Genomic DNA, 19673 nt, shown 5'->3' with positions numbered 1-19673 from the left:
CCACACACACACACAGTGGGGACAAACAAGTTTACTTTGCTCTGCTGTGATGGAGAGTCTGTACACATGTGTGTTTACATTGTTTTCATTAGATTCATTTGTATTTACCGTTCCATCTCCTTGCTTTAGTTAAATTAATTCAGTGTATCATGTGTATCACATGTATATACACAATAGCTACCTGAGCAGCTACACATCAATTCTATGTGTAACTTTAGAAATGGAAAGAGTTTTCCTTCCCCTCACCGAAGGGGTAGGATTTGTCCCTGAAAATGGACTAGTAAGGTGGATTCTTGTAAAACAAACTCTTAATTACAAAAGTATAATGGAAACAATGTGATGCGCTGCTGAGCCACAAAATCTTTGCCCAGATTCATTAATTCCTGCATTATCTTTTAAACAGGGCAAAACAAACTATCCGGAGCCGAGCCCAGAACATCGCTGTACACCTTTGAATACAGGCTTAAGAACATTGACATATCATTTTTATTATTAAGCGCATTAATACATACTGTATTTCTATCATTATAGTTCTAACTATTCGTTTGTATTTTTTCTTTTCTGGTTTTAATGTGTTGCTGTCAGGCACCACAGTGCCACACCGGGCAGGTCTGAGGTCTCACAGTTCCTTGCTTAGTCTGTGACGTCACTGCACATTATCACTGTGTTCAGGTGGGCTTCCTCAGGGTGCTCTGGTTTCCTCCCACAGTCCAGAAACATGCATTTCAGATGAATATATGAAGCTAAACTGACTTTAGTGTGCAGCTGTGTGTGTGAGTGAATGAATGTTCGATTGCCCTGCGATGAACAGGCATCCCGTCTGCGGTGTGTCCAATCTATGCCCTTGGGACAGGCTCCAGACCACCATGACCCTGTATGAGACAAGCAATTGTTAATAACGGATTGACGAACGGATGGATTTTGTTGGATTTGGTTTGTTGCTGTTTTGTTGAAGGTTCAAATTAGCTGTTTTGTATTATTGTCTAAAGTTTACAACATATTTCTTTGCCTTCAGTATATTTTTAGTTGTCTTTTAATATGTTTTTATTGCTTTACTGATTTTAAAGGTGTTATGTAAAATATTAATAATATTTTTTATGTATAATAATTATTATTAGATGCTGTTTTTACAATGACTGATATGAATGAACTCCAATCATACAAACCCACCCTTAATGATACTACCTTTCTGGAGGTAAAGCGTTCCTTTTGCCTTCCAGGCTTTTTTTAGCACTTTCTTTAAAACTTGCCATGTATTTGTTTAAAATCATTATTATGGTGAGTCACAAAATTTGTGAGAAATGCTTGCGAGTGGACACAGAGCTGTGAGGCAGCAGAAACGTGCAGGAGAAGCCCTGTCCCACAAGGCTCAGTGTCACCAAGGCTTATTTCACCTCTTGTGAGGAATTTCATTGTTCCGCATTAGGGTACGAACGACCTGCGCCTGTGAGTCTTGCTTCTTGCAGCAGGAGCATCGTGCGTGGCAGGCTCTGCATACAGAGACGTGGAGAAGATGAGCCCTTCTTTCCAGCACACACAGAAACATCGTCGCTGTGTCAAGCCAAGCCCTCCAGGCGTGCGAGGTGGAGGGGAAACTGGCGGCGAGTACATAGCTGCCGATGATGTTGGGTGGGGCGTCCGGGGGGGGGGCTCTGCCAGTAGTACCTGCCTACATGCCCGCCTCTGCACATCTGGCCAGCAATGTAAGCGCCCCCCCATAATACCTGAGGTGCGTGATCGTGCGAGACGAGAGCAACACCCGGCCGACACGCTGAAGACACGCACGGGAACACCGTTCGACACATGCGTTCTGGTTACTGTAGCAAAGGAGCAGAAGGAGGGAGAGGCCAGAGAACCCGAACACGGAGCTCTAGCGCTGCTGAACACTTTTTATGTAATAAAACTTTATTTTCAGCGGTGTGAGTGCGCAGTGCACTGGGAGGCAGAGTGTATTTCTGAGAACGGTTACGTACGTTCTTGCATGTGCCGGCATGTATGTGGAGCCCCTGCGGCGCTTACATGCAGGCGGAGAAGGGCTCTCGTTACTCAGCTCAGTGTCCAGTGATGTCCAACGTTTAATGAAAGTGCGCTTCCCAGGGCCGTGGCGTGGCGGTCCATTCTTATCGGCGCTTGATTAGCAGGAAAGTCGGGGCCCTGCGGGGAGTCTGCAATGGGGGGGACACCACTGAGGGGTGAACTGGGGGGACCGGAATCGGGATTCCTCGACCAGGGCTCGGGGCAAACCCGGGCCTCAGAGAACATCCCTCAGAGGAAGAGAGAGGAAGAGAGAGGAAGAGAGAGGCGGGGGGCGGCCCCCGGGACCGTAGGAAAGTAGCGGACAGAAATAATGAAGCCCATCGATGAGATTCGAAAACGGCTGGAAAACAAAGCGAAAGCAAACAGGAGGAAGTGGGAGTCCAGCAGCGATACATGGAAAGTTATGTTTACTTAAAATGTTACCATGATAACATGAAAATATCTGCAGATTGTAATGTAATCATTTACCAGAGGGCAATGTGAAAACAGTTCTAATGCGATCATTTACGAAAACACAACAAATTTAACCATTTAAGACAGGTAGATGCTTCGGGATTCGGCCCATTAGTAGCACAAGAATCAAAACGTACTGGAAAGGCAGGGATGGAAGAGGAACGGCACTGCTAACCTACTGCGGTTTTACCCCGCTCTTCCTCCTACTACACGTGGATCAAAGTGAACTGTTACCAATGCAGACCGGATGTCGTGTGTTGAAGATGCTGTGGGATCAACAAACACTTTACTGTTTCATGGGAATTAAATGGGATTTCCGACATTAAATCCCATAACCATATACTTCTGTCTTAATTTACGACCTACAGACACAAGCAGAGAACAGGTTTATGAATGTGTAAAATGCTTTCAATCACAATATATCAGGTTCCACATTTAGTGGAAGACTCAGGTTTACAGCTGGTAACAAACCACATTAATGCTGGTCTCTCAGAGCTCCTGCACTCTGATTTCGAATCTCACCGTCTACGCATTCAGCAAGTTCTGCCCACAGTCCACTTTCAGACACCTCTCACCTTTCGTGAACTGTGTCATTCGGCTCACTTGATGGAACCCATCCATCCATCAAATTTCAATAACCACTTGTCCCAAGCAGCAGTCGCAGTGATCCAGAGCCTATCCCAGAAGCACTGGTGCATAGCTGAGGGGGAGTCACCCTGGACAGGATGCCAGTCTATTGCAGGGCAGCCACATACACACACACTCACCATTCACATACTAAGGGCAATTTAGAGTAATCAGTCCATCTGAATTGCATGTCTGTGGATGGAAACCAGAGCACCCTGATGAAAACCCACACAGGCATGGGATGAACATGCAAACTCTAGACAGGCCAAACAGGGATCGAACCCACATTCTCTCGTACTACCCAGGCACTGCGAGCCAGTAGCATCACTCGCTGCGCCACTGTGACACCCACGCTTAGAACCCATCCCACTAGTAAAAACATTCATCCATCCATCCATCCACCCACCCAACGTTAACAACCCCTTATCCCGAGCGGGGTCACGACGAACCGCAGCCTAACTTGGCAACACATGGCACAAGGCCAAAGGGGAAGGGACACACCCCGGACGGGACGCCAGTCCGCCGCAAGGCACCCCAAGCAGGACTCAAATTCCAGACGACTAATAAAAACATTTTGACCCAAATGGTCTTTCACGATGAGGAGCCCACTTGTCCCCTACAGCCGGTTGAGCTGGTTAGGGAATGTGTTGCGGGGCTCTGACTTGTCATTCCTTCCATTTTTGGCTCTGCCTGTTTCTTCGTCCTGTCTTCCAGCGGCTATGTCTATGTTCTGGTCCCGTCTGACCTGCGGAGCAGGTGCACTTTGAGCTCGTCCACTTTTCCTTCGTTTTCTTGACGTAATCATTGACGTGTCTCTCTAACAGCGGCTGAGGTGGGGACCTGTTCTCTTATAGCTTCCTGCTGAAATCATATGTAAGGCTGAGGCCTCCTCCTGCCACACTAGCAGGATTCATGTACATCCTTCAGCAGAACAGACACACCTTTCATTGCCGAGTTGTGAATTGTCTGTCCACCTACAGATATGTACGTGCATTTGATAGAAAGTGTGTCAAGCTGTAAATTATAGACAAAAGCTATAACTTTATATTCTATGCTAATACGATTTATTCTTCTCAAGCTGATGAAAGAGCCCAGAAGACCAAGGCAGTTGCTGATAAATGTATGGCGCTATGAGCACTTGTTTCCGGATGAATCGCAGTCATTTTATGTTTGGGAAGAAGGAGGAGTAAAGGGTAAGAAGGGAGGAAGGACAGGAGACTGCCGACATGTCAGTGCAGAAGAGAAACAACCTGAGCTTCGAAAGAGTCTCAGAAAAACGTGCAACCAACTTAGGTAAAAAGCCTGAGCCCTGAAACAGAGAGTGAAGACATGAATAAAAAGGCATTTTTGGAGCAATAAACAAAATGACCCCCAGATGAACAAACCCCAAAAAATGACTTCCAGACGAGCGAGTTCCTCGTTTCAGCTCAAGTTTTCCTCCTTCATTTATCTGGGGATTCTTGAATAAATTTCTTTGTTAGAAAAACATTTTGATTTACATTTACATTTATTCACTTAGTAGACGCTTTTCTCCAAAACGACTTACAATGGATACTATGCAGTGTTATGAGCCCACACACCTTATTCACCGCGGTGACTTTCACTGCTAGATACACTACTTAGAATGAGACACTCATCCATACGTCAGTGGAACACACACACTCTCTCTGTGAGGCTCACGCACTGTATGATTTCAAAATGTAAGAAAAAAAGAAAAATCAGGGAGTAAAATAAAGACGATTCAGAGACCGGAGGAAACATGACAGAGATCCCAGACTTAGTTGAGGCAGTGATAAATCAGCCCTAATCTTAATGGTTGCTATAGCTCTCCTCTGCATTCAATTCAATTCAGTTCGATTCAGCTCAGTTCTGCAGCTCCTACTTTGAGGCACATAGGAAAAGAAACAGAACAGAAAGAAGCACAAATATTGTCAGTCACATGCACAGTGATGCACATCATTGTCATCTCATTTCCTCAAGCACTGACATCTTTGGAGGGAAAAGAGCTGAGCGAACGAGCCTTCCCCAGAGCACGGCTGGTGGAAACATCGAGTCCCGTTTCAACCCCCCTCTGCATCTCAGCAGTCAACAGATCCATCCGGTAGAGCGAAGACCTGCCCGTAACTCCGAACTCGGTATAAAAGGGGATCGGCCCTGCAGCAGAAGGATAAGAGGCTCTCTCTCCGTAACTCGGCCGTTTCCCTGCACCGTGAGGACCCCAGGATGGTGCTCTGAGGGACACGTAAAGTGTAAATGGTCACAACGAAAAAGCACCGCAGGCTCGAAGCCCTTGTACGGTACAAGTTTGGGTGCGGCCTGCTCCACGACGGAAGAGCAGTCACCCTCCTGGGCTTCTGTGTTCAATTATTATGTACACGAAACGTTTCGCGAGACAGAAGCAGGAGTCGAAGCAAAAAGGCAATGATTACACGTACATGTATTCATCTATCAGACGCTTTTCTACCGAGCGACGTACGTCACGGAAAACACCGTGCGTTCGTCACAACGCAACATGTAGCTCCTGCTGTTTCATAATAGTTGAGATGATGCTGGTTTGATGAGAGCCCAGGTGCGAGTTCTTCAGGGGGCACGGGCCCAAAGAGGGGGTTTCGGAATAAACCGCTGTAAATGCCGAGACAACACGGTTTGAACGTTGTGCACGATACACGTGTTCTCTGCAGAACACAGCTCTCCTTTCCACGGCAAACACTTTGCACGCACAGGAAGGCCGGAGACCAAAGTCAGGAGGCAACGCAGGAAACGGGAGCGAGCTGTTCATCCACACTAAAGAGAAGGGTGATAAATCCATGAGGCAGGAGAAAGATACAGCGGCAGTATAATAAAGCGAGCAGAAGGGCGGCACGTGTGCGGAACGCCAACAAGGGCCCCGCAGCCTTTACCGCGGTGCCGTGAGAGGGAGCTGAAGGACACCACAGAGCGAATTAATGAGTGTCCACGATCGCCCTTGTTCCATAGTTGCCTTTTGTGCCCCAATATCACACTCATGCAAAGTCGAGGATGCTTTATTAATAGTGGTGCGCATTACTGTGCGGGGGGGTACAGCAGAAACAGCCGCTCTACTCAGCCTCAGGACGTGACTCCAGCGGAAGAGGAGAAGGTCGCTATGATGGGGACCACAGAGAGCACGGAGGTCACTACATACCGTCCCTCCGCAGGACTTTTTACTGCTTCCGCCACAAATTCCAGCTCGGCTTCAGTTCCTCCCCTGCAGGTCAACGTTGTTTTGGGCGCCGGAAACGCTGCGCGTTGCGCGATTGTCGGATCGTGCCATTTATTAGCGAGCGAGACGCAAACATCCGCGTGTGCGTTGCGGTGCGTGCGCGCGCCCACGTGTCCCCGACGCCGGGCGGCGTGCCAGCGCCGCTTGCCCGTCAAGCACGTTCCTAATTAGAAGAAGTTGCCGTGAGGGCGACTGTAGGTGACAGTTGCTGGGGGAAAAACCATTATCAGGCCCACATTTTCATATGAATGGCTCTTTTTTAATTAAAGCAAACTGCTAATGAGGGCCTCTGTCAAAACCATGTCACATTTCGGCGGACAAAAGGCCACACGGAAGATGAGAGAAGCAGGAGACGGGAGAAAACAAGAGCAACGGGGACGGGAGGGGGTCCATTGTGCGAAGAAAAGACTTCAGAACCTGTTGGGCCTTGTTGTTCTTACGGGGCTTTAGAGCAAAGCTGCTATGATGACAAAAGTGGTGTATTGATGGGATTAAAGTGGTGTGACAACGCGTAGCGTGGGTGCAGGAAAGGAACACACACACACACACACACACACACACACACACACACACACACACTAAACACAACGCTATCTCCCATTCATATTGCAGGAAAGGCAAAAAAAGAAACTCGCTGTGTCCATGTTTGTTTACCACCTCCCTCCCCCCACGGTTAACTAACGATAAGAGGTTGAAACAAATAGGGAAAAATCTAATTTTGCACAAAGCTTCTGCACGAACCCAGTAAAGTAATGAAATACATTTTCTGAAAGCTGACACTAGTTACCCCACTGCTGTAAGAGTATACAACACTAACCAATGTGCCACCTTTAGTAACTAGAGTTGGACTGAGAGTTGGACTGAGAGTTGGACTGAGAGTTGTTCTGCTCCTCCCAAGCACATTGGTAAATTACACTGTCACTTCAAGCATTCTCATTCTCTCGTTCTGAGTTCTCTGACTGTTACCATTATTGTTAGTACTGTTACCATTATTTATTGTTATCGTTGTCATTGCTGCTATTGTTATTTACTGTCATTGACACTGTTTTGTTTGTGCAGTATTCCTCTCGTCCTTGCCCAAAGTCTGTGGAGAAGCATTCAGGAAGATTTTCATGATACATGTACATGGTACTTGTATCTATGACAATAAACTTGAAACTTGAAACTAGTTCGATGTCCCATTCTGTTGCCCCCCCACCACCAGGCCTCTTCACTGTTATCTGCAGGACACATTTGTTCCCATACAAGCTGCATATGACACTTAAACATAGCTCAACTAGAGATTCACCAAACAGGGAAGGTGCAAAATATTGAAATATTTCTTAATTGTGCACTTGGATAGTGCTGCTCCTCTGATTCAAATTTTTAACTTTTAACTGTACAATTTTAGTGCTCCCAGTACGGATTTTGCTCTAAAAAAAAATTATATTTTGAAAAACTTTTTGTGAATAAATAAAAAAAAAAAAAAACAAGAAGGGGGTGCGGTGGCACAGCAGGTTTGGCTGGGTCCTGCTTTCCTGTGGGTCTGCGGTTTGAGTCCCGCTTGGGGTGCCTTGCGATGGACTGCTGTCCCGTCCTGGGTGCGTTAGGCTCCGGCTCACCGCGACCCCGTACGGGACAAGCGCTTTTAGACTGTGTGTGTGTGTGTAAAAAAACAACAACAACAAGAACAACTATGACATTACAGCAGAACAGATCATACCCCTTTAATCATTAAATGACGTCCCAAGGGTCTAGCAGAAGGCAGCCTTTCAGAGTCCTAGTGCTCATATCAAGCAGTGCAAACCAACACAGTGAAAGGCGTAAAGGACAAGCTGTGTGAGCTGATTTCACTGAAACTGTTTGTTAAGCAAATTCATAATAATAAAATGAATAACAAGCATAATTGCTAAAATGCCACCTACTGTATATCTTATGGCACTTACATCTCTCTGAGGGGTGTGGCACGTCTTCAGTCATTGGACAAGTGAACGAAATTATCCGAATTGTGGAAATTGCGCACACGCAAATGTTTTCCTTGTCTATGGGTGCGACTTGTGCGAATTCAGGGCACGATGGTGGTGGTGCTGGGGGGGGATCTTTGGGGAGACTCGGGAGAGACATCGGAAGACGCACGCACACAACGCAGCCACGTCGTGCCCAGGAAGCCGCGAACTGCGCGAGGACACGACCGATACGACACAAGTCTGTTTCCGGCGAGATCACGAGGACGGCAGCCAAAGGCAAAATCTCATAAATGAACCGTCAAACGTGTCCCCTTTCGATCTTTCCCCGTTCCCTCCTCGTACATGTTTTTCCTTAAAAAACATTCAACGTCATGACCGCGGGAAACATTTGTGAACCATAACAATAAAATTAACTTGTAATGAGCAAAATAATTGCACATCAAACGCTGCAGCTTCAAGAGCAACATCCAGAAGAAAGGGCCAATTTAGAGATTACACGGCTCATGGCTGTTCGAGTTGGAGACACAAAGAGGCTGCTTGTGGAGAAAGAGGTCCTCCCAACTGCTCCCGAGCATTCTTTCGACTTGTGTAATAGATGTGCTGCAGGCGACGACGGACTTAACATGCAAAGAGTCTCCATTCTGCATGCGCCACTTCAAAGACACCGGGGCGGAGCTGGCGGCAGCCGCAGAATATGGGAGGCGATGGGAGGAACCGGGGCTGCGACACACATTTGTCTCCCCGAGTGACAGCAGCGCTGGGCTGGGGTGGGTGGATGTAGCTGATGCGGGGCAGAGCTCTTCGCAAGTCAGCTCGGGAGGTTTCCGATTGTCAAAAACAGAGAAAAAAAAATCGGTTCATGGGGGGAAAATGCTGAGGGAAAAGAAAGACATTAATATTGAGACAAAGACATACTTTCAACTTTGAGGGGGCTTGAAAAGAAAGAAAAGTTTGTTGTAATCGCTCAGGATGTAGTAGCATCTAAAAAGTGTAAGTTCCTACTGTCAGGCAGATGTTCGAATCAACAAGGGTCGACAGAAGAAGGATCTGGGAGGCGAATGTGCTCTCGACCGCACCCAAACCAATGATGTGACACTCCTCTCATCCGAGAAAAACGTATCCATCCACGTTCCATCACGAGCGAAAGCAAACGCGGGCAGCGCACACCTTCAGACAAAACGCAGATGAGCTGCGGATCCTCATCCACAAGCGGGTGTCCGCATGCGAACGACGGCGAGCGGGGCTTCCTGGTGGCACGGTCAGAGCTGGGCTCCTGGTCTACTGAAGACACCAAACACGGTCACCATGGGAACAAATGGCACGTTCATCAAACAAGCTTGAAGCAGGAAGGAATTTTAAGGAGACTTTTGTCCTTTAGCGTAGTTATTCCTCAGATGGAGAATTAAAGTCGCCGCGTTCCTGTGGTGACGTCCATAAGGGGAAGACAAGGACAAAGTGTCAAGAGGCAACGTCAGCAAAGGGGCAGGGAAAGATGGGTGCATTTTGCCCACTCCGGGTCGCAGTGGAAGGGGACGCACGTGTGGGGAAACGCACTGACCACGAGATATCGTTGATCGCTGGCCGGAGGGTCGTTGACTTCAGTCGTCTGGGTGCCTGCTCCGAGAAACGGCCTTTTGCTCACACATGTGAAGTTGTCAATGGCCGAAAATACAGCACCAAGGGAGCACTTAGTGACAAGCGTAAAGAGGTGTGTTTGAGCCCGAGACCAGCGTGTCCCTTGTGCGTAGCTGTCATGGCTGGGTCTGGAAGGAAGCGGCGGACCCAAGTGCAGAGCGGTATACGTGGAGTATTCGGGGAAATCCAAGAGAGGAGGTCAGAGAACAGGCGATGGGTCTTCGAGGCGCGAACGTCGTAACAGGGAGAATCCAAAAGGCGAGGTCGATGATCATAAAGAGGTATAGGATCGTGGGAACAAGGGACGGGATCGGGGAAGGCGTTCGGGAACAGGAATTAGCTAGGAGGTCGCAAATGAGAATGCTGAACAAACAAGGTTCCGCATCAGCTGCTGGTCTGACGCAGCCTTTTATGCCCCAATCTGCGTTGCGTCCCAGGTGTTCCGCGTCGGCTCGGAGGCGTGGGCGTGGCAGTAGCCTTACAACTGGACGCAGCGGGGCCATGAATCACGGCTGAGTTTCGTACAATAACGAAACAATTCCACCCGTAATAAAGATTATTCCATATGATAGCTGTGACAAAATGCGGGAAAAGACAATCCTTTCCTGTGCCAGATTTTGATCGCGATACCAGCGTAAGGATGGTGGAAGAGAGCCCGAGAAGTTCATTTGCACCACGATCACTTCCAAAGAACATTGAAGCAATCAATCTGTTCTGCCTTCTGCGCTCCAAGCATCACCTGCTACTCTTTTTGCTTTAACTTCCTCTCTACCCCCACTTCCCCTCAATTTCCAGTCTTCATCCACCTGCTTTCCTTCCCGCTGCTCCTGTTGCCTCCCACTGGTCCGCTCTGTTACTGTTCCATGTGGCTGGAACTATTTTCATTAACAGAGATTATGGAAACAGACTTTATGTGCACATGTATACGTCTATGTTTATAGGTAGTGTAGTGGTTACTACCTTTAAACCTGAAAGACCTACATTTAAATCCCACCTCGTACTGTAGGAAACTTGAGCAAATTACTGACCCACAACTGATACAGTAAAAATTGCCCAGCTGTATGATTGGGTAAAACACTGCAAGTTGCTTTCAAAGTGTCACGTAAATACATACAGTATGTATGAGGCAGCCCATATAGGGTGCCTGAAATTGTTGGAATTTGTGGGAATTTTGCGGGAATTTTGCAGGAGCAATTGCCGCACTTTGCTCGACTGACATACAAACGCTTCATTTCAATACTTTGGCTATAGGAGCCTTACAGTAACACACCTTTCAGACGTTTCCTGCACTGATCTGCATGTGTTTCCAGGCGCTATGATATATATACATATGTCTGCAGGGAGCAGCACAACTGTGGGTCACGCAATCTGCCGCCTTGCTCTTCATACCCGGGGCACAAATGCCCAACAAACTGCAATTTGAGCCCAACAAACCCAACTCAAGCACAATTCCACCGTGACAGAGATTGAAAGCGTGTTTCGTGTTTATTTCCCATGACATTGTGCATACTGTTCATACCTCCTGGTGGTTCTGCTTTTGCTTTTTAAGCCTCATAAAAATCCACTCCAATTTCTGTCTTCTCAGAGGTTCAGGAGCCACCGCAGCTTCCAATGCTTTCCTGTTCGGCCTCAGCGCCCCCCCACGACCGCGAGCGTGGCGTGCCGTCCTCCGAAGCGGCGGCGTCCCACACAAATCATCAGCTCTGCCGTTAGTGCCGCTTCATTGCTCCGCTCAGCCCCCCGCGGCCCACCCCCACCCAGCCTCTGCTCTACTGCTCCAATTAACATTCCTGCGTTTGTTTTCTCAGTGAAATTAAGTTACTCGCACACAGTTACACTAATTCATTTAACTCTCATGAACCCTGGTGCCGCACATTCAAATTCCTAACGTTTATTTAACGTGTAATCCTAGATTGTTGGCGCCGTACCCCCCAAACTCGGCCCCTGCTGCGCTCCACTCCACACTCCCATTCGCCGGTAGGCGGTTTGCATGAAAACAAACTCCGTAACAAGCACGGCCGTCACCATAACTGAGAAAACAGAAGTCATGTCCTCAAGACTTCTCTCAGATCAATAACTTTTTACATACTGTGTTACAATTAAAATAATCAAGTGTAAATTACACCATGTGAACATGTAGGAAATCAGCCTTCGGGCTTTTTGGCAAAAAACTCTTTTCGGTTTCTGATGGGGCAAACATGGACAAGAATTAAGGTCTGGAACAACAGGTTCAAAATCAAAGACCCCGAGGGGCTCGCTTTTGCCTCGGAGCCGCAGACTTTTCTCCCATTTACGTGTGACCGGGCTGAGAAATTCAGGACCTGCTTCCCCACGTCTCTCGTGAGAACCTTGGCCCCCAAAGTGGCCTCGAGGTATCCTGTCCGCACCCCCTCGTGTCGCTCTGGCTCAGCCGTAGTTGCGGTGACCCTCCTACTACCCTTCATGGCACCACCGGTCTCCCCTCAGCAGAAGAATTGCATCACCGGGCTGTTCTTCGGCAGTCCGCGAGCGAGCCGACGTAACCCCGACCTCATCGCGAACTCGGCACTCCCTCAGAGCTGTGCGGGATGCTGAAGGGATATTGTGTCTGGAGTGATTATGCGCGGTAGTGGGGAGCGGGGGGCTAATGAGAGGTCAGGGGTCCAGTGTTTAAAAGCCGCGCTCTCATCGCTTTCCAGACGCCTGCAGGAAGTAGAGCGAGAGCTGGACAGGATGGGGTGTATGTGTCCCTTCCGCACCTGCGGTGAATAGCCACTGTGTGAGAAAAAAGCTCTTTGCTGTTGAGTTCACCGACTGCGAGCTGTGGCATCGGAGATACAAACCTCCCACGTTATTGTCTTAACGGCTTATCAACCAGCTGGGTACTTTTGACACAAACCCCCCCATGGGAAAATACATCAATGACGCAGAACTGTTTTTTTTTCCCTTTTTTTTTTTTTTTTTTTTTTTTACATTTCCATACATTTACATTTATTTGGTTAGCAGACACTTTTCTCCAAAGCGACTTCCAATGAACTCTATGTAGTGTCGCTATCAGCCCACACACCTTATTCACCAAGGCGATATTCAGATTGATGCTTCCAGCTCGACATCACTAGTCGGTTCATATAGCTACTCTTGTTTAATTTATGAGAAAAGGGTTATATGAAAGACACCAATGAGATTCTTAACAGCAAATCACTAAGTGAAGTGACATTTTAAGGGCTGATATGTTACTGTTATACATTTGGTGCAAAATGCAGTTAAATGCTATTGTAAGCATCACGACTTTTAAAGGTCATTTTCAATGCTGTATTCCGTTCAGGGTAAAAAAGCATCCGATGACCTGTGCGAGGTGGCAAAAGCTGGAACGAGGACATGGGGTGGAGAAAATTTGGATGGACTGTCCCCCCCTGCCCACCCCATGCGAGTCTGAGGTCATGACAACCAGCTGCACACAGTTAAAGGCCTGTTACTGTGAGCTTTTCAGCAGCTTGTCTGACAGCGTTGAGAGAGAGACCATGGATAGAGGAGAAAGGAAGCAAGAGAACTCCTTGGGACTGAAGGATGAGGGTGATGTTTTGTTGTCTTTAGCTTTTCATTGTCCTCTTTGTCGTCACCTGTTCTGTGACTTCAGCTTTTCACTTAAATGGACCGGGTCCACATCTTGTTGGCCTATCCTCTTCGACAGCGCGGGAAAGCTTCTTGTCCGAGGTCTCCGTCCTGCCCACGAGGCCACCTCCAGCCCACGCCGACCAGCTCGTACAGTGCCACGGGCTGTGGCACGCAGGAGCACGGTCACTCCCACCCCTCGCCCTTAGTGGCCGCACCTCAGCAGGTCTATAAAAATAAACTGAATTGAACTGAATTTAAACTGGAAATGAGACTGTTGTGCTGCAATGTCACTGGAAGAGCGTGGATGCTTTTGCTGACAATACTGGCTGCTGGATGCTCCGTTTTGTGGGTTATTATGTAGTTCTTGCCCCGTTTGTTTTCTTGTTAACGCTCGCAGTCCGGCCCAGACTGCCTCTCGTCTCATCACTACACTCATACTTGCTGTGCTGGAACACACTCCCTCAGTCTTATGGCACCGCAGTGGAAGGATGATCACCCATTTCCCAGGTTACCAGTTGATTCTTTACCACAACTCAAGTGCGTCACACTGGCTGCACCCCTGAGCACAGTAAAAGACCACAGCGGAGGCATTTGGTTCAAAGCCAGAGCTGCTGGACGGCCCAAGCCCCAGACCCTTCTCAGCTTACTGCAGTGAGGTGAACGGCCCCTCCCGATCCTGTTGATAGAGCAGGTTCTTTGTGCCATGTTGAGTAGGGTCTCCTCCCCCCAGAACATCCCTCCAGGCTTCACCAGAACTTGCGTGCAGCTCTTCTGCCAACATATCAGCTATTCTTTCATGCAGATGTGGGAATAATATGAAGACACAGCTTGTGTGAAACACCAGTGGCTTTTTTGGGGGGGATGAAAAAAGAACCTGACATAGCTCTCCTCTCACCCCCCTCCTCACTACCTTCTCCCATCTTGACACCGGGTCTGTGACGAGCCGTCACCGCGCACCCCAATCTCTGCCTCGCAGGCATGGCAAATGCCAGAATTTTACTGTCTTCGTCCACATACCCCCCACCACACACACACACACACACACACACACACACACACACACACACACACACACACAGTGCCCACTCTGCTCTCTGCACCTAAGCACACCTTCGCCCTCACGGAGCCCACTGATTACCTGTCAGGGAGAAGTAGGCGATGCAGCGCATTGTGGTTCCTACAGAAGGGTGCCAACACCCCCGACCCGCCCACCAGCTGTCCCGTCCTATTGGCCAGAGTGATTGACAGTAATTCTTTTCACCCTTCGCGATTACTCTGCTCATGGTGGGGGTTAGTGCTGAGGGCTGGGGCTGTTGACAAGCCCAGTGTGACCAGAGACGGGCAGGAACACAATACTGGGCGGCAGAAAGAGGAGGGGGAGGAGAGCAGGATATCAATATTTTCCTTTCCTAGGCTGCCAGTGCTCATTTGCATTAATGTTCTCCCTCCTACAAATAACTAGGCAGGGAGAGATATGCAAAAAGAGGCAGCAGTGATGAGCGAACAATGGTGGTCTTGAAGGGTCATTTGCCTGTTCTGCTGAAAAGTGATTTTTCAACAGTTTCTCTGAAAACGGCCATATAAAGTTTTGGGGGCGCACGTGAATAAAGTGCGCAAAGGCCACGTGCTTCACGTTCCGAATTCCTCCACTTAAATGAATGCTGAGACGATGTCAGTGGAACAAAAAAATATTTGATTAATGGCATATGACACTTTCTGCGAGCAGTTCCACTGAAAATGGAAAATATTGACACTGGAAATACAATTGTGCACACGGTTCAGTTCAAGACAATTACTTGTCTTTTGTGCTGTAAATAGTTGGCAATTCCGAAAAAGTGCAACAACAAACGTTTCATTTTTCCAATTACTGTTCAGGAACTGGTACCACAAATACAGTTTAACTGAGTTTCTTTTAATTCCACTTTCATTGTGTTTTGTTTTGGTTATAGATGCCTCACCATTTTTTACATTATTTATTTACACACACTAAAAAAAATTATTTTTAGTCGTTTCAGTTTTAAAATTAAATCTTTCCAATCATCACTGGATATTAAAAATGTTGAAAATTGTAATGTGCTCCAAGAATTATAAACTTTAGGAAAAATAAACGGTTGCATGGAGTGCCGAAGCATGTGTCAGTACCCAGCATGCACTGGGAAAGCGAGTGATGGAGCAGCCAAAGAGACAGAGAGCGCTCGGCTGGGTTTGGCGGCACCCCCGCTGGGAGTTTGCCTTTTCCTGCACCGTCAGGCTGTTACAGTAGCGTGATGTGCATCACTCAGCTCATCTGTGCCGCATTCTTATGAATTCCACCTGCGATCTGCAAGCCTGGTCCCTCAAGCCTCTACTCCAGCTTCTGGTCTAGCCCATCAAACTTGTTACAGTTTTCTCTTTATTCACTTGAAAAGAGGAAAAAAAAAAAAATATATATAAAATAATTATATCCCACAACACACCCTTTCCAAAAGCATCTCTCCTTAATGTGCATCATAACATCCACATCAATATATTTTGTTATTCTCTGTGCCGTTTTCAATATTTACAGTTTTCCTGTTCTATATTTATTTGCTCTTAACATCTTTAAGGCATAACTGTTTAAAATTCATAATCTGTAAAATGTCTTAAATGTATGACGTTAAAATTTACATACATTTAAATTGTGTTACAAACATTGTAAAAAATTTTTAATCCTCATCTATTTTTCCCTGAAAGAAATATATAGATTTTCTTAGATTTTAAGGCAAACATGTATTGATGTGACTTTTTTACATGAATATATACAAATATAAGCAAATATACAATTTCCATACATGGTAAACAATAGTAAATAGTATAGCAGTCAAGGCAACAGCAAAAGTTGCAAAAGTGTCTTCATGTTTTCCTGTTCAAAGTTCTATGAAAATATTGGTTTGACTGAATGACACAGATTGCTACATTTTGGTATACTGTACAATATAGTCGGCACATTACTTACATTGTCACTATTCTCAGTTTTAACTACTCTGGCTGTCTATTGTTATTTATTGTTACTGCTGTTTACTGTTATTGTTAGGTTTATTTATTGTTATTGTTTTGTGCAGTATTACACGCACGCACGCACGCACGCACTTTCTGAACCGCTTGTCCCATATGGCATTGGGGGGAACCGGAGCCTACCCGGCAACACAGGGCGTAAGGCCGGAGGGGGAGGGGACACACCTGGGACGGGACGCCAGTCCGTCGCAAGGCACCCCAAGCGGGACTCGAACCCCAGACCCACTGGAGAGCAGGACCCGGTCCAGCCCACTGCGCCACCGCACCCCCCTTGTGCAGTATTATCTATTGTTTTTTGTTCATAGTCTGTGGAGAAGCACTCAGAAGAATTTCATGATACTTGTGCGTATGACAATAAACCTTGAACCTTGATAAAGCAGCGAGAGAGAAGTTTCTCGTACGTGAACATATAACCACTTTGCCCACATGCAGAACAATGTAATGAACGGTTCTCTCACTCACCACTCGTTCAGCTTCTGACGACTCTTTTTAATCATTTTCTCTCTCATTTATCCCTTTCTCCTCAATCACTTTCTCTTGCCAGGAAAAATAATGGAGAGGAAAGGGGTAAATGACACTGAAAAAACTTCCACACTATTATTTTGGTAGAAATTTCATTTAAATTATTTTACATTATTTACCACTTATGGTCCTATGGGATGCACATCTCCATGTTGGGGAAGTTTTTGTAATTCCACGGTATGAACAAGGTGATATTACCATAAAAATAGCGTAAAAGTTATTTAGCATAGTTCATGTTTTCAGGCACACGGCAGCAGATGGAGCAACGAGCAGCGATGAACCGCACGCGCACGCACGCATTGTGCTGCTTTCTTAGTTATTCTCTCACAGTCATTTGCCTTGATACTAAATAGCAGGAGCACGTTAACCTTAACTCTCCGATTAACGTTGAGCAGCTTCAACAGCTCCTCCGATCCTGGAATGATTCCTTTTTTCCCCCACTAGCATTTCACCGCCAGCGCCCATTTCTAACTCTCTGTCTTTGTTCAAATCATGCCATTTCCTTATTTACTTTAACACACTATTAAAATCAGTATTAAACTAGCATCTGGTATTAAAATATATCGCTTCATTTTACTGTGGCATTTCAGGGAAATATAGAAGCATATCGAAGTACATTTATATATTAATTCAAAAGTAAAAATGGGGCAGCTGGTAGCACAGTGGTAGCACTGCTGCCTTTGGGTTTAAGTTGCAGCCTTGAACCCAGCCTAGTGCTGCAAGTACCGCTGAGCAAGGTACTAAATATGCTAAATGGCCCCAGTAACAATTATCCACCCATCCATCCATCCATCCACCCATCCATCCATCCACCTGACCACTTGTCCTACTAGGGTCACAGTGGCAACAGGGAGAGTGAGCAGCCCAGACACCCCTGTCCTCCACAGCTTCCTCCAGCTCAGCCTGGGGGATCCCCAGCCGCTCCCAGGCCAACCGGGAGATATAATCTCTCCAGCGGGTCCTGGGCCGACCTCAAGGCCTCGTCGCAGTTGGCCATGCCTGGTATACCCCCAAAGGAAGGCGCCCAGGGGGCATCCTTATCAGATGCCCAAACCACCTCAACTGGCTCCTCTCAATGTGGAGGAGTGGCGGCTCTACTCTTGACTTCCTTCCAGATGGCCAAACTCCTCACCCTGTCAAGGAGAGTGAGTCCCACCACCCTGCAGAGAAAACTCATTTCAGCTGCTTGTATCCGTGATCTTATTCTTCTGGGCATCACCCAGAGTTCTTGAGTAAGGATGTAGACCGAACGGTAAATAGAGAGCTTTGCCTTATGGCTCAACTCCCCCTTCACCACTACAGTCCAGTACAGAGACCGTATTATTGCTGCCGATGTCACGCTCCCTTCTCCCCTCACTCGTGAACAAGACCCCAGGATACTTAAACTCCTCCACCTGGCGCAGATTTTCTCCCCTTACCCGAAGGGGGCATGCCATCCTTTTCTGTGAAAGAATCATGGACTCAGACTTGGAGGTGATGATCCTCATACCAATCAATCATCTGTGAGAGGGTAAAAAGCTGGTTCACTGTTCCACGGCCAGGACGGAATCCGCATTGTTCCTCTTCAATCTGAGGTTCAACTATCGGCCAGAGGGCCCTTTCCAGCACCCTGGCATAGACTTTCCCAGGGAGGCTGAGAAGTGCGATACCCCGATAGTTGTCACACACTCTCCGGTCCCCTTTCTTGAAGACAGGAATCACCACCTTAGTTTGCCAATCCAAAGGCACTGTCCCCAAGGTCCATGCAACATTGCAGAGGCATGTTAGCCATGACAGTCCCAAAACATCCAGGGCCTTAAGCAGTTCCAGGCAAATCTCATCCACCCCTGCTGCTTTGCTACTGTGGAGCTTTCCAACTACCTCAGTGACTTCAGCCAAGGAAATGGACTCTGATAGCCCAGAAGCCTATGGCCCCGACTCCTGTAAGGGAGGCATATCTCTCGGGTTTAGGAGTTCCTCAGAGTGCTCCTTCCACCTCCCGGCAATGACCTCAAATGCTGAGCACAGCTTGGGCGAAGCTCCTCTGACCCTTCCCGAGTCGCCAGATGGCTCTCCAGAACCTCTTAGGTAAATGTTCATACACCGTAACTTCATGAGTATCACCAGATAAAGCCTTTAATCAGCAACTACTCCGGCATTGTATTTGCTTGCTTGTGTAGCTTACAATATTTAAAAAAAAAAAAAAAAAAAGAAAAGAAAAATGGTAGGAGGGTGTCAGGATGTCTATCCTGTGTTTTATGCACCTACTTGAACGATGAACCTCAGTGCAGCAAGTAGTAGGTAACACTTAAGTCACATGTGCTTAAATATTCTTGAATTTTCTTTCGTATCACACGTACACACTGCACTGATTCCTGATGTTGATACGGTGTGCTTTCTGCACTCATGCTGCACGTTTTTTCCGCAGTAAAACTGGTTCACAAGAGTGCTGAAACAGTGCTGCATCACAGATGAGTGAAACTATTAAAACGCAGGAGAGGACAAGTTTTTATTTTCTTTCCAAGATATCTCCTATATAACTACATGTCAGAGTTTGGAGCTGTCAGACCGGTCAATTCGGCTGCTGCAGTTCTTTGGGAATGTGG

Source organism: Scleropages formosus, chromosome 22, assembly GCF_900964775.1.
Source record: "Scleropages formosus chromosome 22, fSclFor1.1, whole genome shotgun sequence".
Classification (NCBI taxonomy): domain Eukaryota; kingdom Metazoa; phylum Chordata; class Actinopteri; order Osteoglossiformes; family Osteoglossidae; genus Scleropages; species Scleropages formosus.
Note: the sequence above shows the minus strand (reverse complement) of the source record.